This window comes from Odocoileus virginianus, chromosome 17 (assembly GCF_023699985.2).
Source record: "Odocoileus virginianus isolate 20LAN1187 ecotype Illinois chromosome 17, Ovbor_1.2, whole genome shotgun sequence".
Classification (NCBI taxonomy): Eukaryota; Metazoa; Chordata; class Mammalia; order Artiodactyla; family Cervidae; genus Odocoileus; species Odocoileus virginianus.
Genome location: NC_069690.1, coordinates 21,116,616 through 21,143,443, shown reverse-complemented (window position 1 = coordinate 21,143,443; position 26,828 = coordinate 21,116,616). Strand labels below are relative to the sequence as shown.

The window sequence follows — 26,828 nt, the reverse complement described above, 5'->3', positions numbered from 1 at the left end:
CCGTCTCCAGTGATGTTTGGACTCTCACCAGCAGAATCACCCCTCCAATTAAATGCTAATTCCTCAAGGTTCCTCTTTCAAAGACTCCTGACTCTGGGGTGGGGGGTAGCTAGGTGGCTCATGCAGCTAAGTCACCAGGTTGGACTTGACCGACAGGACATCAAAGGGACAGAATCAGAAAGGAAAGAAGAGGCACACATCTGAGGTTTTCAACTTGGCAGGCAAACCTCGAGGGCGTTTGCACCCTCCAGGTACCACCCCTGCTTTACTGCCCTGGGACCACAATGAACATGGCCCCTCGGAAATCCTGAAGGGAGGGGGCCCTGCTCCAGAGCGTGTTGGTGGTTTCATTTGTGCAGTTGAGCTGAGCTGGCTTTCTCCTTACCACCAAGGATATGTGTTGTGGGGGGACTTCCCTGGTGGTTCAGTGGCTAAGACTGTGCTCCCAATGCAGGGGGCCTGGGTTTGATCCCTGGCCCTACATGCCTCCACTGAAGATCTCACAGGCCAAAAGGAAGACTGAAGATCCCACATGCCCCACCTAAGACCCGGCTCAGCCAAATAAATAAATAATTTTTAAAAAGGATATGTGTTGGGGAGATAGTAAGGAGGGGAAGAGAGAGAGCTGAGTTTGAGGGAATCCTAGTTCCAGAGCAAAGATGAGGGGCAGTACTGAGTTCTCCACACTCCCCTGGTCTCATTCCCTCCAGACCAGAGGTTCTCAAACACAGGATTCCTTTACACTCTTGAAAATTAGTCCGGCAGTTCTTTAAGTGTTACATACAGTTATTACCATATGACCCAGAAAGGGCTTTGGGGTACAAATTCAAGAGCACAGAAAACGTATGTCCATACACAAACTTTTACATGAATATTCACAGCAATTCAAATGTCCATCAACTGATGGATGGATAAAACGTGGCATGTCTGTATAATGGAATGTTTGGCCATTAAAGGGACCAGAGAACTGACACAGGCTACAACACTGATGAACCTTGAAAACATTCTAAGTGAAAGGAGCCAGTTACAAAAGACCACATATCATATGGTTCTATTTATGTGAAATGTCCAGAACAGGCCAATCCATAAAGACAGAAGGTAGATTAGTGGTTGCCAGGGGCTGGGGGTGGTGGGGAGGGAGGAATGGGAGTGACTGCTAATGGGTTCAGGGTCCTTTTTCGGATGATGGAAATGTTCTGGAATCAGCGGTGATGGCTGTATGGGCTTCCCAAGTGGCTGCAGAGGTTAAGATCTTGCCTGCCAACGCAGGAGACATTCAGAGATGCAGGTTCAATCCCTGGGTCAGGAAGATCCCCTGGAGGAGGGTATGGCAACCAACTCTAGTATACTTGCCTGGAGAATCCCATGGACAGAGGAGCCTGGTGGGCTACAGTCCATGGGGTCACAAGGAGTAGGACACGACTGAAGTGTCCATGCATGCATGGATGCTTGCAGGCATGCAGGATGCTCGCACAGCTTTGTGAATTCACTAAAACCACTATCTTGTATTATTTAAATGTCTGAAATTTACGGTATGTGAACTACATCTCACTAAACTGATAAAAAAATTCTTGAGAACTCCAAATGATATGGGCTATATTTATTGCTATTTACCAGATTAAAAATGAACACTGAGAAAAAATTTAAATTGTCAAGTCATCGAAAAATAATAAACCCATGAGGTGCTCACATATTTAAAAACTGTATTTTCAAAACAAAAGCAATTAGTGAGAATAATGGGATTGTTTTGCATTTTAACAAATCTATGTAATGTGTGGCTTAACAAAGGACAGTTTCATGTCTGACATTTCAATGTTTTGTGATACGTACTTTTGCTAAAGTACATGAAGGACATCCAGATTCTCACCGATACATCCTATAGTTGGAACAAGGTGGAGTGTATTTAGCCTTCCTAGATAACTGTGGATGTTCTTTCATTCTGCACCCAAACTCAACAGATGACAGTTATCTTTAAAGATTAGTTCCAATGTGGTGTTTGAAATCAGGTCAATGAACTTTTCATCTGCATATTTGAGAGAATTTGACCAAGTATATTGTGATGATGATGAAGAAAGTATTTCTGACCTTGCGGACCCCCTGAAAGGCACTGGGAACCCCCCGAAATCACTGGACTGCGGTTTGAGAGCTGTTGCCCCAGATGGTCGTCACCCTTTTCTGTGATGACCAGCAGGGGGCGGCATGCAGGCTGCTGCTAACTGACCCCCACAGGGACCAAGCGCAGACCTTGACCACAGCGGTCTCTCTGCCCCACTGGGGTGATCCAGGCACCCACTCCCCACTGCCAGCCACCTTGAGAGACAGACCCCGAAGAGCTGTTTGGGGAGCTCCCTGGGGAGACCCCAGGGCCAGATCCAGTGCTGGGAGGGCTGTCTATACCACCTCCCAAGTCTGACCTTCTCCCAAATGAGGCTCACATCCAGTCCAGGAAAACACAGGCGGGGTCAAAAACGACATGCTCATCAAACAGCTCTAAACCGGCCCCACTTCTAGCTGTGGTTTGTTTCCTTGTTGTTTTAAAGTTCTGTTATCTTGTGAATAGCGCAGTCACACTGCTGCATGGGTGTGAAACGCCTTACTCTGTTCCAAGTAAACATTAGAAAACGTACTATAACTCAGTAGCCCTGTTTCCTTATTATTATTTTTTAAAAATATTCTGGGAGCATCAAGAAATGGAAGTGATGGGGTCTCCTTGATGGGGACAGGCTGAGCCCGTGGCTAACTGGCAGTCCATCTCCTCATAGATTCTGCCTACAATGCAGGAGACCCAGGTTTGATCTCTGGGCCAGGAAGATCCCCTGGAGAAGGGAATGGCTACCCTCTCCAGTGTTCTTGCCTGGAGAATCCCACGGACGGGGGAGCCTGGCGGGCTAGAGTTCAGACGGGACGGAAGGACCACACTACTACTACCACCTCACAGGTACTGCCATTCTTGCCAAGGCCTGCAGGGGGCACCACAAGTCCCAGGCCGCTGCTTTCAGGACTAGCTGGCCGGGCTTTGAGACTTCCTGCCCACTGCTGCAGCTAGGAACAGTGAGTATGGAGGTGGCCTCTCTGCTCTGCCAGGCACCCCCACGAAAGCAGGGACGTACCAGTGGTGATCCCAGAGGGAGGAACAATTCAGAGAACCTCGAGGTAGGAATTATTCCATCTTCTGCAGTCACTTCTGAATCAAAAGGGAGTGGAGCTGAGCAGGGGGAGGAGGCAGGAAGGGATCCTGCGTTCTCATGCTTGCAGTGCCACTTTCTTTATGGTGGGACAGGTGAGGACTTCCAGGAGACAGCAGTTCCTCACAGCCCCAAACGCATCAGCTCTAAATGAGCCTCTAGGGAATAAACCTCTTTTGTCCCTTTTGGGTCATTTGCTAGGGCGCTAGAGTTTGAGGATCACTGGCAAGAGAATCGCCAAACTAACATCTCTCTGTCCAAAGAAAAGTTATGACCAACCTAGACAGCATATTAAAAAGCAGAGATGTTACTTTGCTGACAAAGGTTTGTCTAGTCAAAGCTATGGTTTTTCCAGTAGTCACATATGGATGTGAGAGCTAGACCATAAAGAAGGCTAAGCGTCGAAGAATTGATGCTTTTGAACTGTGGTGTTGGAGAAGACTCTTGAGAGACCCTTGGATTGCAAGGAGATCAAAGCAGTCAATCCTAAAGGAAATCAGTCCTGAATATTCATTGGAAGGACTGATGCTGAAGCAAAAACTCCAATACTTTGCCACCTGATGAGAAGAGCTGACTCTTTAGAAAAGACCCTGATGCTGGGAAAGATTGAAGGCAGGAGGGTAAGGGGACAACAGAGGATGAGACCATTGGATGGCATCACCGACTCAATGGACGTGAGCTTGAGCAAGCTCCGAGAGATGGTGAAGGACAGGGAAGGCTGGTGTGATGCAGTCCATGGGGTTGCAAAGAGCTGGCCACGACTGAGCGACTGAACAATAACTGACCCATCTAACATCTAATTCCTTTTCTTTGCTTTTTTTTTTTAACTTGAGCCAAAATAACTCTGCAACCACCCACAGGCTACTCTTTTATTCTTTCTCAATCTAATTATTTCTTCTGTTTGGCAAAAGAGAAAAGTACCAGGCTGAGAGACTGAGAAAAGGTCACACCCATGTGGGTCTGCTAACCCTTAATTAATATACCTTCTCTACCTAGTCACCTTGTGCAGTAAGTATGAAGGGAAGGGTTTGGTGGCAGTGAGGATGACCAAAGAGAAAAGACCCGAGAAAGTCTGACTTCTATGCAAACTTACTGCAAGACCAGGAACAATTGGTTATTTCTCCCCAGGCCTCAGTTTCCCCATCTTTTCCCCAGTGGGAGCTGAGACCGACAGGCTGGAGGGAGCGCTCTGGGTGGTCCAGTACATTCTCACCTGCCAAGGGGCAGGTAGGGGACTGGAGAAGGGTCCTGGGGTGGGAGGTTGGTCACTGCTTCAATCTGGTGGGGGGATCTGGGCCCCCACCACAGCCTGGTTCCTAAGGCAGGAAGGAGGAGGCATCCTGGGTCCCCCACCCTTCCTGCTCCTGGAGCTTTGAGGAAGGTGAGCCCACTGAGCCAAACACTACAGAGAGGTCCAGGGAGATGGGGGATGTCCCTCCCAGGGCCTGGGGCCATGGGCACTGGCTGGTGGTAAGTTCGTGGCTGAGCGTGTCCACAGCAGTGGCTCCGAGTGAGGGCTGAGACCCTGTCCGGGGACTGTGAGGCCTGCCCTGGGCTGTGACTGGTATCTCGGAAGGCACAGCTGTCCCTGGCCCATATGGAACAATCTCAGCACAGGTGGTGGGAGAGGAGGGCAGCGCGTGGAAACACAGCTTAGGAAACTGCCAACAGAGTCAGCATAGGTTCTCTGAATCTAAGCATCCCGAGCCTGCTGCCAGCTCCCTGCCCGCCAGCCGGCCCATGTCCCCCGGCTTCCTGCACCCCCTTGACCCGGGGGCTCTTCTGCCAAGCTGTGTGCCCGCCATCATCCAATACACTCTTGGGCTCACTGCCCCTCCAGCAGGGCCCCAAAGGAGGAGGAGGAGTAGGAGGGTGGGAGGGCATGCATTGCAACGAAGACCCAGCATAGCCAAAAATAAATTAATTTTTAAAAAGTTGCAAGCTCCTGTGGTCTCTTCTGGGCACTGTAGAATATGCACCCTAAACACACTCATCACCCACCCCTAGATGAAGACTTACTGTCTCCATGTAAGATCATCCCATGTCTTCCTAGACAGCTGCGCATAGATTTTTAAATAAAATTGGGTTCTTACTACCTATGCTGTTTGCTTTCTTATCACATTGTGCTTTCTTACATTATTAAAAGTCCTCAGAAACATGATTCTTAATGGTAACTTAGTATTCTGGATTTATTTTTCCCATTTTCCTGTTGGGGGAGGCACATGGATTATTTCCAGTTTTGCCCTATTGTATTCAGCCTTAAATGGATATCCTGGGAGATAAATCTTTGTGCCCATTTCTGATTATTTTCTTAGGATAGATTCCCCAAGGGGAAGATGTGTACATTTTTTTTGAAACGTATCACCAAACCGCATCACCAGAGTCATTCACACAAAAAAATTCTGCTGTGAGCAGCCGTGTCCCGGAGGTCTCATGTGGATTTTGTATTTTCAAGCTCAGAACTCAGAGGTGGAAGAATCTGTCTGTAAATCTCCAATAAACTGCTTTTAATCACATGTTCAGGGACTTCCCTGGCGGCTGAGACTTCACCTTCCAATTCGGGGGGTGTGAGTTCAACCCCTGGTTGAGGAGATGGGGTCCTGCAGGTCTTATGGCCAAAGGACCAAAAATCTCGGAGCAAAAGCAACACTGCAGCAAGTTCAATATAGCCTTTGAAAATGGTCCACATCAAAAAAATTGAAAAAAGAATAAAGTGTATAGTACAACCACTAAAAACAAAAACCTCTTCTCTGCAAACATTTAGGGTTACTTAAAAGGCAGCTTTTCTCCCTCTTAATGGACTTTGTGGGCTTAGAATCTGGTGAAGCGGCCCCAGCCTGCGAGCCCGGGTGACCTGGTGGTCTGGTAACGCCTCACCAGCTGGGTTCTTTCTACAAAGAGCCAGGGTCTCCGCCTCCACACAGGCACACAGCGAGGATGAAATGAAAACGCACGCCTGTAACTCCAGAGAGCAGCCCACATCATTACTAACCCAGGAAAACGCTGCTCTTCGACCCAACCTTCCAAATCTTACCGCCTCTTTAACACAGCGCTGAAAACCTTTCCAGCCTGCAGCTGTCTCTGAGATGCTCCGGATTCTGAAAAAGACACCGGAGGGCAAAACCACCTGCCCCTCGGGAAGCATCACACCCACCCACCAGGGCTCTGCCCGCCCAGGGGGCCACAGAAACAGAAGCAACTACAGAACAGCTCCTCATCGCCCACGGCTTCTCCTGGCGGGGCTCTCTCCCACCTTCAGAGCCCCGGCGTTTTTGCCTCCTTGGTTTATTTCAGGGAAACCTTAGCTAATACAACTGAGCCCTGTCTGACGCCCCAGGCTGGGAAGTGAATGGATAGGCTTTCATGGAGCTGTAGGGTCCGATCTCCTGGGAGGAACAGACATGATACAGGGAAAAGAAGGGGAAAGAGATAGGAGGGGTGAAACAGCTGGAAAGGAGCCGCAGGGTCTAGGTGGGGGCACCACGTGTAAAGGCAAACACAAGTCACCAGCAAGGGCAGGATGCCGGGTCCAGACAGCCACTGAGACAACAGAAGTGCATCTTTCCACACAGATGCAGGGGCTTCTGGGGGCAGCTGAACCACGAGAAAGGAGACATGAGGCCCAGCCAAGAGCAGCAGACAACCCGTAGACTCGGAAACAATCAAGAAATGTTGTAGGACTTTCCCTAATGGTCCGTGGCTAAGACACCGTGCTCCCAATGCAGGTGGCCCGAGTCCAATCTCTGGTCAGGGAATCCTAGACCCTACCTGCCACAATTAAAGATCTCGAATGCCACAATGAAGATCAAAGCTCCCGAGTGCCGCAACTAAGACCCCGTGCAGCCAAATAAGTAAATATTTTTTTAAATGGAGTAAACTATTCTATTAGGGGATGGATGTTATGTAGCATTACCATGGCAATGGATAACTGACACAAACGGCATTTGGTAAACAAAATCCCAACCCTGACCTCAGTATCCTGAGGAGCCCAACCTCCCAGAGGTGTTTGGAGTTGGACTTGCAAACGGTGAGCAGCGGAAAGGTCAAAGGGCCAGATGAGAGAAGCAAGGCAGGGGGCATAAAAAGCAAATAAAACCCATTCTGTCCCCTTCCATGTGCCAGAGGAGGGGGGGCTGGGGAAGGGCCCGGAGCCTTCTCAGGTAGCCTGTGCAGGGCTGGAAGAAGGGGAGGGGGGTCACCCCAGGGCCAAATCTGAGCTGATGCCTGGACAGCTGCCAGGGGAAGGATCAGGAGCCCGCATTCAATCTCCTGCCGTGATCCTTCAGTCATGCCTGCCCTGGGTGCGGGAGGGGAGGGTGGCCACCTATTCACGGCTGCTGCTGAGTCTGCCTTGTAGACAACTAGCTGGGCCTGGGTCGGGGGGTCGGGGGAGGAGATGAGGGCTTGAGGAGGGGAAAAAAAGCAGGGATGAATATAAAAGAATACTTGCCACCCAGCCGCTGCTTCCCGAGGCCTCAAAGACACTGCCTAAGAGCCTGCAGTTCTACACCCAGGTATTAATATTCCAGGGAACCCTTAGCAACAGGCCCTGACATCTGCTCTGTTACTATGATACGGGAAACATGATAATAGAAGCAAGATAAGGTGAGCCGAGACATCAACATTTCCTCCACCTGTCACACGGCACTCGGAGGATGAAAGACATAGACAGGGAGCCTCAAAGCCTGTCTGAAACCCGAGGGAAGTTCTCTGTGGGCTGATTATGCACGAGGCAAGGCTGGAGAGGATGCGGGAGATGAGAGAGGAGCCCCGGGGAAGCTGCTGCCTGACAAAGGTCCCCAGGACTCACCCTGTCATCAGGCACCCCGCCAGCTCTGCTTCCTTGGGTGACTTCACTCCCACCCCACCCCTTCATTGATTCTCCCCGTCTTTGCCCAGACTCTGGCGGAAGCTTCCCAGTCGGCCTTTGGACCTCCAGGAGCTCACTACGCCCCCTTCACTTGCAGTCAGAGAGGTCATCCTTAAAGCATAGGTCAGACCATGCAAGTCCCTTGCTCTTAAAACCTTCAGTGGCTCCCCTTTGTTCAAGAGAAAAACCCAAGCTTCGTCAAGGCCACCCACGAACTGGCCCAAATGACCCTCCCAGTATCACCTGCCACCTCATCTCTCCCACAAGGCCACACTCGTGTCACTAGGCACCGGGACATGTCCTGGCTGCTCAGCTTTGTTTCTGGAACTTGTCCCGTGACCCACCTTCCCTGTCACTGCAACCTGCAGAAGCCCCACACCAATCCTCGGGGAATTCGGAACCGACCCCATTTGCCTCCCCTCAGCATTTCAGTCCACTCTGTCCTGGGTAGGGTGGGGGGGTCTTTACTTCTGGTGGGGTCTTTAGATTCCTGCAGCCTTTTCTGTCTGTGTTCTGTGCCCTGCAAGGAGTAGTCTAGCCTAGATGCCCCAGGGCACATCCCCACATCCCCCATGAGCCACAGGACTGAGCATGCTGTTGGCCTCAGACAGACAAGCAGCACTGCTTCTGTCTACACCGCCCTCATTCATTCATTCAACAAGCTCTGAGTGCTGACTCTGTGCCAGGCATGTGACACATCTCAGCTGACTGCAGGGTGAGCAGGGGGCAGCTCCCCGTACCCGCCCCCCCACAAAAGGCCCCACTTATTGCTGCAGGGGTCTTCTCCCCAGGGAAACAAATCCTCACCCAAAACGTCCACTCCAGTAGCCCCAAATCCGTGCCCGTCTCTTTATCTCCCCTATTTCTCACTCCCAGGCTAAGACGATAACTGTAGCCTCCAACCAAAATGAGATGCAAAATGCCCTGCTCCTTCCCCCTCCCACTTCAGGCACCAGCCCTCCAATTTTAACAGCCACAAGCTCTGCCTACCTGTCCCCAGAGGCATAGCTCACTTCTGTTGTTTCTAAAATGCATGAAAGAGAGCAGGTGGAGGTCCCAGCTGAAGAAGATCACAGAGCTGATGGTAGCCGACCCCAGGGCAACCAGACTCCTGGGGCAGGACTCATCCTCAAATACACAGGAAGGAGGGAAGCCTCCCCGGGCCCAAAGCAGTGCTCTGGTCCTCAGGGGACCAGGCGGAATTACTTCTGAGGGCTGCTATATCTGAGTACCACGAGTTGGGAGCCTTACAACAGTCGTAGAGCCTGGAAGTCCAAAACCAAGATGTCAGCAAGGCCAAGCCCCCTCGGAAGGACCCAGAGGAGAATGTCTATGAAGCATCTGCTATAGTTTCTGCTGTTTGCTGGCAATGCTGGGTGCCCCTTGGTTTGCCACTGCATCACTCCAACTGCTGTCTTCATCTTCACACGGTATTCCTCCCTCTGTGTCTCCATGTGGCCATCTCCCTGCATTTCTTTTCGTGTTGAATTAAGACCAGGAATTTCCTGACGGTCCTGTGGTTGGGACTCTCACTGCCAAGTGCCCAGGTTCAATCCCTGGTCAGGGAACTAAAACCTCATAAGCCGTGTGGCAAGGCCAAAAAATAAAGAGACCATAGGAGATTCCAATATGACCTCATCTTAATTAATTACATCAGCAAAGCCCCATTTTCAAATTAGTTCACCTTCTGAGGTTCTGAGCATTAGGGATTCTTCATGCCCCCTTAAAAAAAAAAAATTCCGTGTCGGGTTTTGGTTGTGGCACACGGGCCTCTCTCTAGTTGCAGCAAATGGGGTCCAGGGTTCACAGGCTCAGTAGCTGCAGCTTAGCTGCCCTGCAGCATGTGGAATCCTAGTTTCCCAACCTGGGATCAGACCTGCAACCCCGCACTGGAGCTCGAATTCTCAATCACTGGACCCCCAGGGAAGTTCCTCAATATGTCCCCCTCGGGACACAATTCAACCCATAACACTTAGGGAAGAGAAAGGCCAGAGTCCTACTTTGAGAGTGGGGACAGCAGAGATAGTGGGCCCTATGAATGTACAGATGTTCAAAGTAGTCTTTACCCCCCACCCTGGGGGTCCTGGGGTGCTCAGGACTGGAAGAGGGATCTATTAACACATCTAAGACAGGGAGTTACCATGTGCATGCCTGTGTGTGTCCTAAGTCCCCTCAGTCATGTCCGACTTTTTGTGACCCCATGGACTGTAGCCCGCCAGGCTCCTCTGTCCAAGGGATTCTCCAGGCAAGAATCCTGGAGTGAGTTGCTATGTCCTCCTCCAGGGGATCTTCCTGAACCAGAGATCGACCCAAGTCTCTTATGTCTCCTGCACTGGCAAATGGGTTCTTTACCACTAGCACCACCTGGGAAACCCGGGAGTTGTGATGGTTGCTACGAAAAGTGCATTTGGGAAAACAATCTCCTTTGGTCACTGCTTGTCTTGGGAGTTCTTAACAGGGGACCAGTGAACTTGGATGGGAACAAACTGCATCTTCATTAACCTGTAACTGAAATGACCTATTTATTATGAACCCAGGCAACACACCACAGTCATACGAAAAGTTCCAGTGTCTTGGTCATCAACAGGATCACAGATACTTTCATATCACAATACAAAGCTGCAGATACCTCAGTGTTATTTATGCTCATCACTACTTTAAAATTATGATAGTTGTTACACTCAGATGTACATTATACTAGAGACAATAGATTAATATGTAAAAACTAAATTTTTATAATCCTGAAATTGGCATGAATATTTTTTTAACATCTAATAACCAGAATTAGAAAATAATTAACTTGAGATAAGAAAATCGGCTTCTTATTAGTTTAGATTTTCTCAATAAAAGAAAGCTATTTCAAATAAAAAACTATTGTTACCAGTTCTTCTGATAATCTTGCTGTCTCCTAATAGATTTAGCAATTAATAAAAGCAAATAAAAATTTCATATGTTGTGGTGATTTAAAAAATTGCAATAGTTACTAGACCTATGGCAAGGCTGTTTACTTGCAGAAGGGCATGGCAATCCACTCCAGTGTTCTTGCCTGAGAAATCCCATGGACAGAGGAGCCTGGACTATAGTCCACAGGGTCGCAAAGAGTCAGACATGACTTAGTAACTAAACAACAACAAGGCTGTTTACTTAATGATTCAAAAAAAGAAGCACATAGGTTACTATGTCAGAAGCTTATTTTGTTAAAAAAAAATTATCCTGATAATAATGTCAATATAATTGGCTTCCTCTGTAACACTGTTCGTGCATTGAGAGCCGTTATTTTGAGAAACATTCCATAGGATTCACCAGATGGCCGAAAAAGAAATCAATGGCACAAAAAGCAAAGAACAGGAGATGAAATTGAAACTTAGCTCAAAGGTTACCAGGATAAAATCAAGCCTTCAGGGTAAGCAGCTGTCTGTGGCTCGGGAGACTCTGTTCAGAAAATGCCTAAGTTGTCTGTCCCAGGTGTCGCCAGGCACCTGGCTTGGGGTGCATGGTGAGGAGTGTAAATGCTATTCGTTTTTTAATGCAGAAAAACAAGCCTGCTTCCATCTATTCAATTTGTGTGGGAAATCTCAGGCAAACAGAATTTCTGCAAAGGAAATCTGATTTCAGCTCGCACCCAAAGGTGCTTGTTGGAAGAGCCCAAGAGAAACCTCTCCATGAGGCAGAGACGCCTCTGGAAGGAAAAGAGGCCCACCCCTTCTCACCCCAGCCACAGGTGTGCCAATAGGCTGGTCCTCTGCACTCAGGCCCCAGGAGCAGCGGCCCCCGACAGCCCTGCCAGGACCCCGGCTCTCGGTGACTCTCCTCAGGGCTCCGCTAGGTCCTTCAGTCTTCTTCCGCCCACTTTCCCAGAGCTGGGGAAGGGACCCTGGCCCTTGCTGTTTGCTTAAAGCCAGCAGCCAAGGCAACCCCCGTTGACCCAGCTGCTATCTGCAGCCAGCTGTCCCCTCTCGTTCATGGAAAGACAAATAGTTGGTTCCCTGTTCCAGCTCCAAGGTTAAGTACGCACAGCCCAGGTGCCAGCTATTAATTTCTCTGCACACTCCTCAGTTCCCCTGGTGGAGGCTAAGACCGCAAAGAAGAGAGGGTGTCCATCACGAAAGACCCTGACGAGGACTGCTGAAGACTCAGGCAAGGCGGGGGGCAGGCATTTGAGGGTAAGAAAGGGGACCACCGCCAGCAGGTGGCTAGGGACAGAGAAGATGAGCAGGGAAGAGGCTAAACAGAAGCACCGACATTTTGCCAGTAGTTTTGGAGGCTTTAAGGAGGAGCCCACAAATCAAAATGTGCCTGCTTGTGCTCCGTCTGGCCCTAAGCTACCAAACTGGGACGGAAAGCATCGGACTGCACAAGGCACTGCCCACTTGCCAGGCGCTGGCCAAGTGAAATTCATCACAGTCCCAAAGGGATGGCATGTCATCATCCACTTTCATAGAAGAGGTTTGACTGATGATTGAAAGGTGCAGCCACTTGCTCAAGGCCATGCAGCTGGCCCCTGGCACTTTCTGTCACCCTCTCTGCCCTCAAGGAGTCCCGGCTGCAGCGTGTGGCAACTAATGAAGGCAATAAGGCAGGGCACACTCTCCAAGCCTCTTCTGTGCTCCCAGCCCTTAGGAGCGTGACAGGAGTGCATGGAAACTGAGACCTGTAGGAATTGGCCAAACAGGAGAAGGCTCGGGGTTACCTGGAGCAGAACCGCAGGTACTGCAGAGGAGGCAGGCTGGTGTGAATTTCCTGGAGCAGGCAGCCAGCAGCTGGGACTAGAGGTGTGAGGCCCAGGAAATGGGCAGCAGGGTCTCCAGGGCTGCTATGCCTCCTCCTCTGCGCACAGGGCAGAGTGACATGAAGCCACAGGTCTCAGGCAGGACCCCTTGTTCCCCACCATTTCCACTGCCTGACCCAGGAGCTCATCCAGACCTCAGTCACCCTAGGATCCTAAGTGGTTCCCCTGCCTCCTGGCTCACTCACCTGACTCAGCCTACCCTGCCACCAGAGGGGCCCTGCAGAAGCCCGGCTCTGCTCAGACACTTGCAAATCAAGCCTATTGTCTCCACTTGGGAGTGCTAGGCCATCCACAGGCTCTATGCCACCTTGCCAAGTCTGTCTCCAGACAAACAGAAACACTTGGCATCATTCCCTGTTAGATGCTTAAGCCCAGGCTTCTTCCAAACAGCCCCCTGCTGCTCCCCAATCCACATCTATTGCCCTGGCCTGAAGCACTGGTTCCCTCCTTGGCATCTCCACATTTTTTACCTCTTCCAGCACTTCCCAGTTTCTGGTGGCTTGTGAAAGCATCTGACCTCTCCTACTGTACTAAACAGTCCCCAAGAGCAGGACAAACCTTGTGCCCAGAAGACACTCAAAGCACATGTGCCAGAATAGAACTGGGAGTCCACAAATAAACCCGTACATCTGTGATCAACTGATTATTTGACCAGAGTGTCAAGACCACTCAATGGGAGAAGAAGAGTCTTTTCAGTAAACAGTGCGATGACAACGGAACAGTCACATGGAAAAGAATGAAGTTGGACCATTACATCATACCATTTTAAAATGTTACTCTAAATGGATCAAAGACCTAAATGTAAGAGCTAAAAGTTTTAAAGCACTGAGAAGATAATAGAGGGGCAAAACTTCATGACCTCAGATTTGGCAGTGGTTTCTTAGATATTAGAATGTAAATCCAGGGACTTCATGGTGGTCCAGGGGCTAATACTCCACGCTCCCAATACAGGGGGCCTGGCTTTGATCCCTGACCAGGGAACTAGATCCCACGTGCCACACTAGATATGCCACATGCCACAACAAAGACTGAAGATCCTGTGTGCTACAACTAAGACTCTGGGCAAATAAATAAATATAAGAGAATTCAAACCCAAACCACAATGAGATTTCACTTCATATCAAAAGCATAAGCAACACAAGAAAAAAAAATAAAGGAGATGTCATTGACATTAAAAAACTCTGTGCACCAAAGAACTAACCCTAATCCCAAATGCAATATTTTCATGGTGTATTTATAGAAAAAAATATTAAAAGAACAAATGCTTACCATACAAACCTTTTATTAAATTTCATAAACGCAGAATTACTATTGCTTTCCATGTATAACCACCCTGATTTTTATGGCTCAGGTCTACCTTGAGTGTTTGAGAGAAAGAGAAAAAATGTCTATTAATAAACACTGCCTTTCAAGATTTTGAATAAAATGGGCGGCTTCAATGACTGTACCTTGCGACCGAGGCCCACACGCAGCCAGCACAACCCATCTTATTCTCATGGGTGCAAATCTTTAAAGCTGAACATGTGACAATGTAATTTTGGAAGGCAAGGATGCTAAAAAAGTTGCCACCCTGGTCTTGGAACTATCTTCTCCCTCAAAAATGGGTTCACTTGTACAATAAAAGATAGGTACAAGTATGTTTATTGTTAAATTATCTTAATGCACGCAAACAAGAAATAGTTTCAAATGTCCATGTAGAGTGAAATATATACATAAATGATTCATAAAATGTGAAAATAGAAGATGAAAAGGTAACTCATAGAATGGAAAAAAAATTTGCATATCAAATATCTGATAAGGGTCTAGTATCCAGAAAAGATAAAGAACGCCTATGACTCAACAATAAAAAGACAACTCAACTAATAAATGGGTAAAAGACTTGAATGGGGCCTCCCTTGTGGCTCAACAGTAAAGAATCTGCTTGCTAGTGCCAGAGATATGGATTTGATCCCTGATCCAGGAAGATCCCCTGGAGAAGGAGATGGCAACCCACTCCAGTACTCTTGCCTGGGAAATATCACGGATGAAGGAGCCTGGCTGGCTCTGTCCATGGGGTTGCAAAGTGTCAAACATGACCTAGTGACTGAATAGCAACAACAAAGGATCTGAAAAGACATTTCTCCAAAGGAGAGGCACACATGCCTAAAAGCGCAGGGAAAGACACTCCACATTATCAGCCATCAGAGAAGTGCAAACCCGAACCACAATGAGATACCTCTTTACGCCCACCAGGATGGCTATCATTTTAAGAACAGAAATTAATGGGTGTTAGCAAGGATGCAGAGAAATGGGACCCTAATTCATTGATGGTACCAATGGTGCCACCACTGTGGACAACAGTTCAGTAGTTCCTCAAAAAAATAAATACAGAATTACAATCCTAATCCAAAGGATTAGAAATGATTAGAAAATGATTAGAAAATACAAAATGATTAGAAAATACATTTCAAAGCAAAAACGTACACAGATGTTCATAGAAGAACTATTCACATCAGCCAAAACGTAGAAATCACCCAAATGTCCATCAACTGGTAAACAAGATGCAGTGTAACTATATAACAGTCTAACAGTGGACTATTACATGGCCATAAAAAAGAACAAAATGCTGATTCATGCAACAACATGGATGAACCTTGAAAACATTGTGTTAAAAGAAGCCAGGCCACAAAAGACAGCATAGCATATGACTCCTTTTATGTGAAATGTCCAGAACAGACACATCTAGAATTAAAGTCACTCAGTCGTTTCTGACTCTTTGTGACCCTGTGGACTATAGCCTACCAGGCTCCTCCATCTGTGGGACTCTCCAGGCAAGAATACTGGAGAGTATGGCAATACTGACATTTCCTTCTCCAGGGGATCTTCCTGACCCAGGGATCGAACTCAGGTCTCCCGCATTGCAGGCAGATGCTTTACCCTCTGAGCCACCTCTATAGAGACTCTAAATAGATTTAGTAGTTGTGTAGGGCTGGGGTTTCCTCAGTGGTCCAGTGGTTAAGACTCTGCACTTCCATTGCAGGGGACATGGGTTGGATCCCTGGCTGGGGAACTAAGATCTCATGTGCTGTGTAGCACAGCCAAAATAATAATAGTAGCTGCCTAGAGCTTATTGGGGAGGAAGACAGGTAATAGCTAAAGGATATGGAGTCTCTTTTTAAAAGGGAGATGAAAATGTTCTAAAACTGACAGTGGTGATGGCTGCTTCTATCTGTGAATATACCAAACCCCACAGAATTGTATACTTTTTATGGGTGACCTCTATGGTATATGAATTACATCTCAATAAAGCTGTTAGAAAACAAAGCAAGGAGCACAGTGAAGCACAGACTGAGGGGTCTGGACAGGACAACCAGGCGCACAGTCTCCAGGGGACAAAGAACTGGCCACTCACATTTTACCATCACCCCCTGATGGCCTGGGGACAGATTAACTACAAATTAACCTCGATATGAAAACAACAGATGGTGCATTTGTGAAAACACTGTGGGAGAGGGGCAGGGAAGAGAAAGAGAGAGAAAGCAAATATGGTCGAATGCTAAGAATGACTGAATCTAAGTGGAGGGGCTTCTTGGTCCTGTTTGTCCAGCTTTTCTGTACGCTTTGAAAACTTTCACAAGAAAACTTCCATGATGAACTCTCAACGGCTAAAGCTGGAACTGTTTGGTTTTTTTTTAATTTTTTTTTATGTGGACCATTTTGAAAGTCTTTATTAAATTTGTTACAATATTGCTTCTGTTTTATGATTTGTTTTTTGGCCAGGGGCATGTGGGATCTTAGCTCCCAACCAGGGATTAAACCCACATCCTCTGAATTGGAAGGTCAAGTCTTAACCACTGGATTGCCAGGGAAGTCTCAAAAGCTGGAACAATTTTTCCAACAACAAAAATAACAATAGTAGTGGATTATAACCCATAAGATAAAATAAATATGATATAAAAATTGAATAAATAGGGGAGGTAGACAACTCTCTCTTACAGAAGGGCACCGGTTAACAAATACAGGCACACCACATTTAATTGTGCTTTGCAGATAATTGTGTTTTTCAGCAAATTGAAGGTTTGTGGCAAACTTTCACTGAGCGTCTACTGGGGCCATTTTTCTAACAGCATTTGCTCACTTTTTGTGTCTCTGTGTTACATTTTGGTGATTCTTGCACTATTTCAAAATGTTCATTACTTTTATCATTGTTACGTGATCTATAATCAGTGATCTTTGATGTTATTATTACCAAAATATTACAACTTATTGAAGGCTCAGATGAGAGTTTGCATCTTTTAGCAACAGAGTATTTTTTTATTTGAGGCATGTATGTTGTTAGGAGCTTCCCTAGTGGGTCAGACAGTAAAGAATCTGCCTGCAATTCAGGAGACCTGGGTTCGATCCCTGGGTCAGGAAGATCCCCTGGAGAAGTTAATGGCAACATACTCCAGTATTCTTGCCTGGAGAATTCCATGGACAGAGGAGCCTGGTGGGCTACAGTCCATGGGGTCCCAAAGAGTCTGACACAACTGAGAGACTTTAATTTACTCAGGTTGTTACATTGTTTTTTAGACACAATGCTACTGCACACTTATTGTGTGAACATAACTTTTACAAGCACTGGGAAACCAAAAAATGTGTGACTCTCTTTGACATTCACTTTATCCCAGTGGTCTGGAACTGAACCTGAAATATATGTGCAGTCTGCCTGGTACAGAAGGAATGAAGGAAACAGAAGAATCAGCATTAAAGCACCCTAGTAAAAACTGTTTCAGGCCAGACTCATGGACGGATACTAAAATGACAAAGTTAAAAGAACAGTAACTTTCCAGGGGAGACACCTTGCAGATACGACCTTATCCAAGTCATCAAGACTAGTATCACCAGTGAGAAGGCACATGGACATCAAGGCCCTCCTGATACCATGTACTGAGGAAGATGCATCATCATTTTGGTGGTATTCCTGCCCAAAACACACAACTGCAATGTAAACATAAGAAAATATCAGATGAATCCAAATGGAGAGATGCTCCACATAACAACTGATCAGAATTCTTCTGAAATGTGAAGGTCATAAATGATAAGGAAAAACTGAGGGGACTTCCTGGGTGGTCCCATGGCTAAGACTCCATGCTCCCAATTCAGGGGGTCTGGGTTTGATCCCTGGTCAGGGAACGAGATCCCACATGTTACAACTAAGACCCAGTACAGCAAATATATTAAAAAATATTTAAAAAAATAAACTGAGGAGCAGTTACATTGTTATATAAGATATTAACAAGGCAAGCAGGGTGGGGGGTAGGCAGGAACTCTGTGAACCATCCTTTCGACATTTATGGAAACCTAAATAAGCCAGTGGTCATGTATGGATGTGCGAGTTGGACTGTGAGGAAAGCTGAATGCAGAAAAATTGATGCTTTTGAACTATGATGTTGGAGAAGACTCTTGAGAGTCCCTTGGACTGCAAGAAGATCCAACCAGTCCATCCTAAAGGAGATCAGTCCTAGGTGTTCATTGGAAGGACTGATGTTGAAGCTGAAACTCCAATACTTTGGCCACCTCATCTGAAGAGTTGACTCATTGGAAAAGACCCTGATGCTGGGAGGGATTGGAGGCAGGAGGAGAAGGGGACGACAGAGGATGAGATGGCTGGATGGCATCACTGACTCAATGGGCATGAGTTTGAGTAAACTCCTGGAGTTGGTGATGGACAGGGAGGCCTGACATGCTGTGATTCATGGGGTCACAAAGAGTCGGACACGACTGAGCGACTGAACTGAAATAATTTCAAAATAAAAAGCTTTGTTTCAAAATTATAAAACAACAAGTTCAGGACTTCCATGGTGGTCCAGTGATTTAAAAATCTGTGCTTCCAATGTAGGGGACATGGGTTCAATTCCTGGTCAGGGAACTAAGATCCCACATCCTGTGTGGCCAAATAAATATATAAAATAAAAACAAGGTTGATTAAAGGTACCTGTTCTTCAGAATCATATATACCAAGGGATATGTGACATGCTGCGGCCTCAAAGGATGGTGTCCACATCCCCCTCCAGCCCAAAGCCCAGCTGGGAAAGGTGAGAAGGGACTCAAGGGGTGGCTGTGGGCACCCCCACTTCCCCGCATGAGATGTGGACTGGAGGGAGCAGTAGTTAGAGGAGGAAGGGGATAGATGTCTGCCAAGGTCTTTCTTATTTCTGAGACAAAGGATGACTCCACAAAAGGAAAAGAAGACATAATCCAGAATTTCACACATGTGGCCTTCTTTGTGTCAGGCAGTTTGTATGACATCTATTGCTTGAAACTATTGCACTTGGGGACTTCCTGGCAGCCCAGTGGTTAGGACTGAGTGCTTTTACTGCTGAGAGCCTGGGTTCAATCCCTGGTCAGGGAACTAAGATCCTGCATCCTGCAGGTCACAGCCAAAAAAGTAAAAATAAAAGAAACTGTTGAACCTGTATTATTTCTATACCTTAAGATGGCATGGACTAAATACTAGATGACATTTTTAACTAAGTAACTTTCCAATCTACTTAGTGCCTTGTTTTCATTACTTTTCTTTATTTATTTTTAAACATTTTATCTTTTTTAAAATTAATTTTTATTGGAGTATAGTTGTAGTTTTGCTTTAACAATGAGTTGAGTCATCCATGACACTGGACCTCCCCCATTAACCTGGGGAGCATTTTGTCTCATTACCACTGTATGTTATCGGTGTATTCTCCTCAGGGAGAATTTCCAGTGTGTTCACATACCCACCAGTCAGAGATGACGCTGACCTGGGGGACAAGTGCAGTACAATATTAATAGTAGAATCTAAAGCAGTGGGCATCCAGGTGGACACCACAAACTTCTTTCAACTCTGCTATATATTTTTAATATTTCATGATAAACTATTATTGAATAAAATTACAAAAGAATACTTTGGGCATGCAAACCGTAAACCAGATTCACAGCCTCAGTGGAAGAATGCACCTAGGAGGCCCGTCTGCAGAAAAATACACCCACGCCTGTTCCTTCTCCCCACGGGTGTCCACAGGAGACAGGGCTCTGTCTGGAGGAAGGAGAAACAGTGTCGTGGCCAAGGCCAGGGACCTGCAGAGAGTCTCCACATAAATACATTCAGTCTTTGGTTTCAAACCAAGTCAGAAAATGGGCAGCAGCCACAGGTTTTATTAGCTCCAAATGAATCTGGCAATGGATACCCAGGCTGACCAAGCAGGCCCCAACCTGGTCACGTACCCCAGGTGGCCCGGCCAATGGCTGATGAATTCTCTTCTTCTGCCAAAACATAAAGGGCAGACTCCTTCTGAGTCTGTTCTTTGGGGCAGGTATCTGGGATCTGCCTTCTGGCTCTGTGTGAATTATTAGTTCAGTGACCTTGGCAGCTTCCTTCATCTCTCTAGGCCTTAGTTGCCTCATCAGTAAAATGAGTAGCTGCTTCCTGGCCTGTGGGGAAGAGTAAATTAGATCAGTGGTTCTGAATCAGGGTGATTTTGTTCCCCCAGGACATACCTGGGGGCCAGATGGGTAGTGGGGAGAGGTCAGGATGCCGCTAAACACCCTACAGTGCACAGCAGAGCACCCCACCCCAAAACAACATAAGATTAGCCAGACAAAAATGTCAAAGCGCCAGTTAGAAAAACTCTGGCTTAAATGGTACAGGTAACACACACAGATAGGACCCATAATACTGTGCAGTCTCAGTGAAGGGCTGCTGCCACCACCATCATCATCACTATCACCATCACCACTGTTATCATCATCACCATCATCACTGTTATCATCACCATCACCACCACCAGCATCACTATCACCATCACCACTGTTATCATCATCACCATCATCACTTATCATCACCATCATCACTATCATCACCATCACCACAGTTACCATCATCACTATCATCATCACCATCACCACCACCAGCATCACTATCACCATCACCACTGTTATCATCATCACCATCATCACTTATCATCACCATCATCACTATCATCACCATCACCACAGTTACCATCATCACCATCATCACGGTTATCATCACCATCATCACTATCATCACCATCACTACAGTTACCATCATCACCATCATCACTATCATCATCACCACCACCATCATCACTGTTATCATCACCATCATCACTATCATCACCATCACCACCACCAGCACCATCACCACCATCACTATCACCACAGTTACCATTATCACCATCATCACCACTACCACCATCATCACTGTTATCATCACCATCATCACTATCATCACCATCACCACCATCACTATCACCACAGTTACCATCATCACCATCATCACTATCATCATACCACCACCAGCACCACCACCATCATCAGTATTATTCACCTGAAATTCTCAGTACCCAGAAGAGCACAGGTAGGAAGCATCAGTGAACAGTGCTGTACTGAACTGAATAAACAAGACAATCCTTAGGGTTCAGGACATTCCCAAATGTCCCTTCAATCCCCTAAGCTCACCTGAGGGAACTGAAGCAGGTAGTAGCTATGAGATGGGTAAGGGGAGTGAGAGGGGGAGCCTTGGAGAAAGGATCTGAGCAGATGATGGCAATATCAGCCAACACCCTCATTGAACACTGAATGTGGGAGCTCTGTTCTGAGCATTTGACATGAATTAATTCATTTTACTCTCTCAATGGCCCAGGAGGTCAGTTTATAATAGAATAATATATTATAATAATATTCTATTATTACTCCCCACTATGAGCATAAATGCTGAACTGCGGCTTCCCCAGTGGGAGGGAGCGGCAGCTTTGCAGAACTCACCCTCTGCTTGTGGTCAATCCCGGTGCTTATCTGACTGCTCTACAAAGAACCTTAGAAGGCGTGGCCCTGTCTCCCAGTAGCCTGCGTGTGTGTGGATGGTTTCTGGGCCTTTCATTCAGTACTGCGGGAAACGCCCAGAGGAGATCATTTCTGGGCAGGGCAGATGCCTGGTGAGCAAAGTGTATTATCAACAGGGAAGAGAAGCCAGCAAGAGGGAAGAAGGCATGTGGCTTTCCTGAGAAGGGTGGGGACCATGTTGGTGAGGCCACCTCAGAAACCAATCCTAGGGCCCATCTGCAAAGGAGCCAGGAGTGGGCCAGTCTAGAATCACTGCTGGGAGGACCCCACCAACCTGGTCACTTTCCTGCCTCTCTGCCTTTTCCTCAATGCCACCAGCAGGCTCTCCCTCAAAAAAAAAACAAACAAACAAACAAACAAAAAAAACAGGCCTAGAATCCATCCTCAGAGAAGTCAGAACGGGGAGTAGCTGGGGTGCTGATATACACAGCCAGGCTAGAGAAACAGGAGCCCAGGGGACATGGTGGGTGGAAGGAATGACCAAGAAGAGGTGAGCGGGATGAGTCCAGAGCTCCCAGTGGGGAAGGGAGAGGAGGATGCAAAGGGCTGGGGCTGAGAAGTGGGTACCTGCGGGGACATGGCTGGCTCCCCACATGCAGGTACATCCCAACTGTGCACTTTAAGTGCAAGTGGAATTCTAGTGGGTTCTGAGGTCTTGAAAATGAGGACCCAAGGGAAACCCAAAATGTCACACAGGTATTTCTGAGCAAAAGGTATTTCTGAGCAAAAGGTATTTCTGCTCAGTATCTATGAGAAGACCCACCACTTACTGAGCATTTGCTATTTCTCAAGCTGGGTGCCAAGTACGTTATAGAATCATCATCTCTATTTCACAGCAGGTTTTAACATCTCCATTTTACAGGTGAGCAAACTGAGGCTCAGGGAGGTACGTGATGTACCCAAAGTCACACAGCGTGTGAGTGACAAAGCCCAGGATTTGAACTCCAAGCTCAAGCTCTTGATCTCAAGGGTATCCCAAGTTCTTAGCACTTAACAGAAGTATGTGTGTTTTGGGGCCTTAAGACAGTGAAGAATCTGCTGGCAATTTGGGAGACCTGGGTTCAATCCCTGGGTTGGGAAGTTCCCCGGGAGAAGGAAATGGTAACCCGCTTTTGTATTCTTGCCTGAGAAATCCCAGGGACAGAAGAGCCTGGCAGGCAACAACCCATGGGCTTGCAAAGAATCGGATATGACTGAGTGACTAACACTCTCACTTTCCCATGCCAGTCACCCTCACCCACACACAATCCTTCATTATCCTTTCAAGTAGAGACAATGAATAATATTCTAAATAGGGAAAACGATATTAAAAAAAATAAGGCGGCAAACAACCCAGTTAAAAATAGGCAAGAAACCCAAACAGATACCTCACCGAAGAAGATATACAAGATGGCAAATAAGCATAAAGATGCTCAATGTGATATGTCATTGAGGAACTGCAAATTAAAATAACAATGCAATACCACTGCACACCTATTAAATGGCCAAAATTCAGAACACTGACAATACCAAATCTGACAAGGATGCTGTGCAATAGGAACTCTCATTCACTGCAAAATGGTCCAGCCACTTTGAAAAATAGTATCTTATAAAACCAAATGTACTCTTATTATATGATCCAACAGTTACATTCCTTGGTGTTTACCCAAAGAATTGGAAACCTACATCTTCACACATACAAATATGGCATACTAAGGTTTATACAGATTTATTCATTATTGTCAAAACATGAAAGCAACCAAGATGTCCTTCAATAGGTGAATGAATAAGTAAACTGTGCTATATCCAAACAATGGAATAAAACTCAGCAATAAAAGTAAAAAAAAAAATTTTAATAAATAAAAAAAGTAAAAAGCTACCAAGCAATGAAAAGACACGGAGGAAGCTTAAATGCATACTGCTAAAGGAAAGAAGCCAATCTGAAAGGTATGATATTCTGAGAAAGATAAAACTACAGTGGCAGTAAGGAGATCAGAAGTTCAGGGGGAGAGATGGATGAATAGGTGGGACACAGGGGATTTTTAGGACTGTGAAACTATAATTCTGTAATAATATGGTCATGGTGGATACATGTCATTATACATTTGTCATAACTCATAGAATATACACCAGGAGTGACCCCCCAAAGAAAACTATGGGCTTTAGTTTACAATAATGTATCACTATCATGCGTGTATTGGTGGTTCAGTGGTAGAATTCTCGCCTGCCACTCGGGAGGCCCAGGTTCGATTCCCAGCCAATGCACTGCACTCTGTGTTTGGGGCTTCCCTGGTAGCTTAAACAGTAAAGACTGCCTGCAATGTGGGAGACCCGGGTTAGATCCCTGGGTTGGGAAGACACCCCGGAGAAGGGAATGGCAACCCACTCCAGTATTCTTACCTGGAGAATTCCAGGGACAGGGCAGTCTGGCAGGCTACAGTCCATGGGGTCACAAAGAGTCAGACCCGACTGAGTGACACGGCTGAGTGACGAACACTATCGCCATCAGCTCATCATTGGTAACAAATGTACTGCATTGATGTAAGGTATTAATAATGGGACTCCCTGGTGGTACAGTGGTTAAAGATATGCTTGCCAATGCAGGGGACACGGGTTCTGGAAGATTCCATGTCCCATGGGGCAACTAAGCCTGTGCTATGCAACTTCTGAGCCTGAGCACCCGAGAGCCTGTGCTCCATGAAAGAAGCCACCCCAGTGAGAAGCCTGGGTACCGGAACTGGAGAGTAGCCCAGTGCAATCAGAAATAAATATGCGTGGGAGTCCCTGACCACGGCAATTCTACACCACTGAACCACCAAGGCAAGCGTGATAGTGATACATTATTGTAAACTAAAGCCCATAGTTTTCATTAGGTGGTCACTCTTGGGGTACACTCTGTGAGTTATGACAAACACATGACACATTAAAAAAATGTTAATAATGGGAAACTGGGGTAAGGAAGAATGTGGGAACTCTACACTTCACTCAATTTTTTTCTATAAACTTAAAAAAAAAATTAAGTCAAATGCTACCAATAAGATAGGGGGAAATTTTTTCTTAATTTTCTTCTATAGACAAAAAATATATTGCCCTCATCTTCACCAATGAGAAAGAATCTTGTGATACTCTATAATTATAATTAGATGTGTATAATGTGTCATATTTTTCAAATTGTTTTCATGTTGATTAACAATTTGATCTCCTCCTATCTGCAAACAAGGAGAGTGCGTACTGTTTGTGCCTTTATTCCACAAACATCTCCATCCATATCTCATGGCTCACATGGCTGGGAGACACAGCCTAGCACTTAAGAGGGAAAGGTCTTCACTGGATGCGTCACAATTTGAATGCATGCATTTCTTTCTTTACTCGTTAATCTCTGTAAGGTCTGTAGGGAAAGAGGCCACCTCTGTTTTGTTGGCTGTGAATACCCAGTGCAAACTGTATACAAGTGGGAGGAATCCTGAATGAATCAGACAATATCTCTAATAAATGCTGGGACTGTACCAAGAAGAGTGCGAGCAAAGAGCAGGCTCAGTTAGGCATTCTCTTTACAGCAATCACAGAGGGCTTCCAAGCGGAAGAAGGTCTAGCAGAGAGCTGAAAGAGAGAAGGCATTCCAGGAAGAGAGTCGTCCTGGTAGAATTGCCAGAAAGGCAGAGGGCTCTCTGAAAGCTAGAGCCGGAAAGTAACTCAGAGAATGGCCGGTTAAGGCCATAGGCAATTAGGACACAGCTCCTGGGCAATAATTTATGGCAGGTTGAGATCAGAGACCTGGGGCTTCCTGGTAAGTCATGGAAACAGCCACGTGCATGCTTAGATGCTCAGTCATGTCCGACTCTTTGTGACCCCATGGACTGTAGCCTACCAGGTTCCTCTGTCCATGGGATTTTCCAGGCAAGAATACTGGAGTGAGTTGCTATTCCCTTCTCCAGGGGATCTTCCCAACCCCAGGGATCAAACCTGCGTTTCCTGCATTGTAGGCGGATCCATTACAATCTGAGCCACCAAGGAAGCCCAACTTTGTTCTCAGGCTTTCACCTGAGTGAGGTCAATAACAGTGGAAAGCGAACACAGATTCCCCTCCTCCCTACATGCACCTGCCCCGGCATCTAGGGAAGGGGAGTGTGGCCAGAAACAGCCAGGCCAAAGGCAGCGTCTCCAAGTTCAAGATTTCCCATTCTACACCATGTGAATTAATTCTTTTAAAATTAAAACAACCCTTCTGGACTTCCCTGGTATTCCCGTGGTTAAGAATCCACCTGTCGAGGCAGGGGACACAGGTTCGATCCCTGGTCCGGGAAGATCCCACAAGCTGTGGCTCAACTAAGCCGGAGAGCGGCAACTAGCCGCACTCTAGAGCCCAGGCTCCGCAGCCAGAGAAGCCCCTGCAATGAGAAGCCCAAGCACAACAAAGACTCAGCACAGCCAAAATTAATTAAACAAACAATGCTTCTCCCCCACCCTAAGTAATACTCTCCCAAAAAATGTCTCCCAATAAAACTGATGTTCAGAATTGCAAGTCTAGTTTTATATCACAACAGCATTAAGAGCGGTGAACACTTACATGGCACCGTGGCTGTATTATAACTCACGCATTCCCTGAAGCCACACTGGGGGTACCCAGCACCCCCATTTTGCACCCCAGCACACTACAGGGAGCGGCCCCACGCCAGACAGGGAAGCACAGACAGTGAGCTCTTTCTCCCAGGTGACATAGCTGGTGACATTCTTACTCCCACCGACAGTCCCAGCATGTGAGTTTGGAATCAGGCTCTGCAGTGAACCCACTATGTAATTTGGGAGTAGCCACATTTCCCCACCCCTTGTTTCATCCTCTGTACAATGCAGGTCATGACACTTTCTTTCCCCAGCAGGTCTTGTCCAGGGTGAACGTAGTAAAATTTCTAGACATAGTGTTTGGCCCAGAGTTGGCCCTCAAAGGGAAGAAAAAACCTTGTTTTTAAATCAAGCTTGCTTCTGAACTCCTGGGGATAGACTCTGAACTAGAAGAAAAAAAATGGAACAATTAAACAACAACGAAAATCTATGACCCTGACGCCCACAGGCTCAGCTGATGAATGAAATCTTAGCCCAGGGCTGTTAGCCAGGCTGTCCTGATCAAACTGCAGGGCAGGAAACCGAG

General features: G+C 46.8%; 1 protein-coding gene across 4 annotated transcripts in view; it reads right to left on the bottom strand.

The window, feature by feature from the left end:
- RPH3AL (rabphilin 3A like (without C2 domains)) overlaps nt 1–26,828 on the bottom strand; it is a 137,716-nt gene that overhangs the window by 88,098 nt on the left and 22,790 nt on the right. The window lies entirely within an intron of this gene.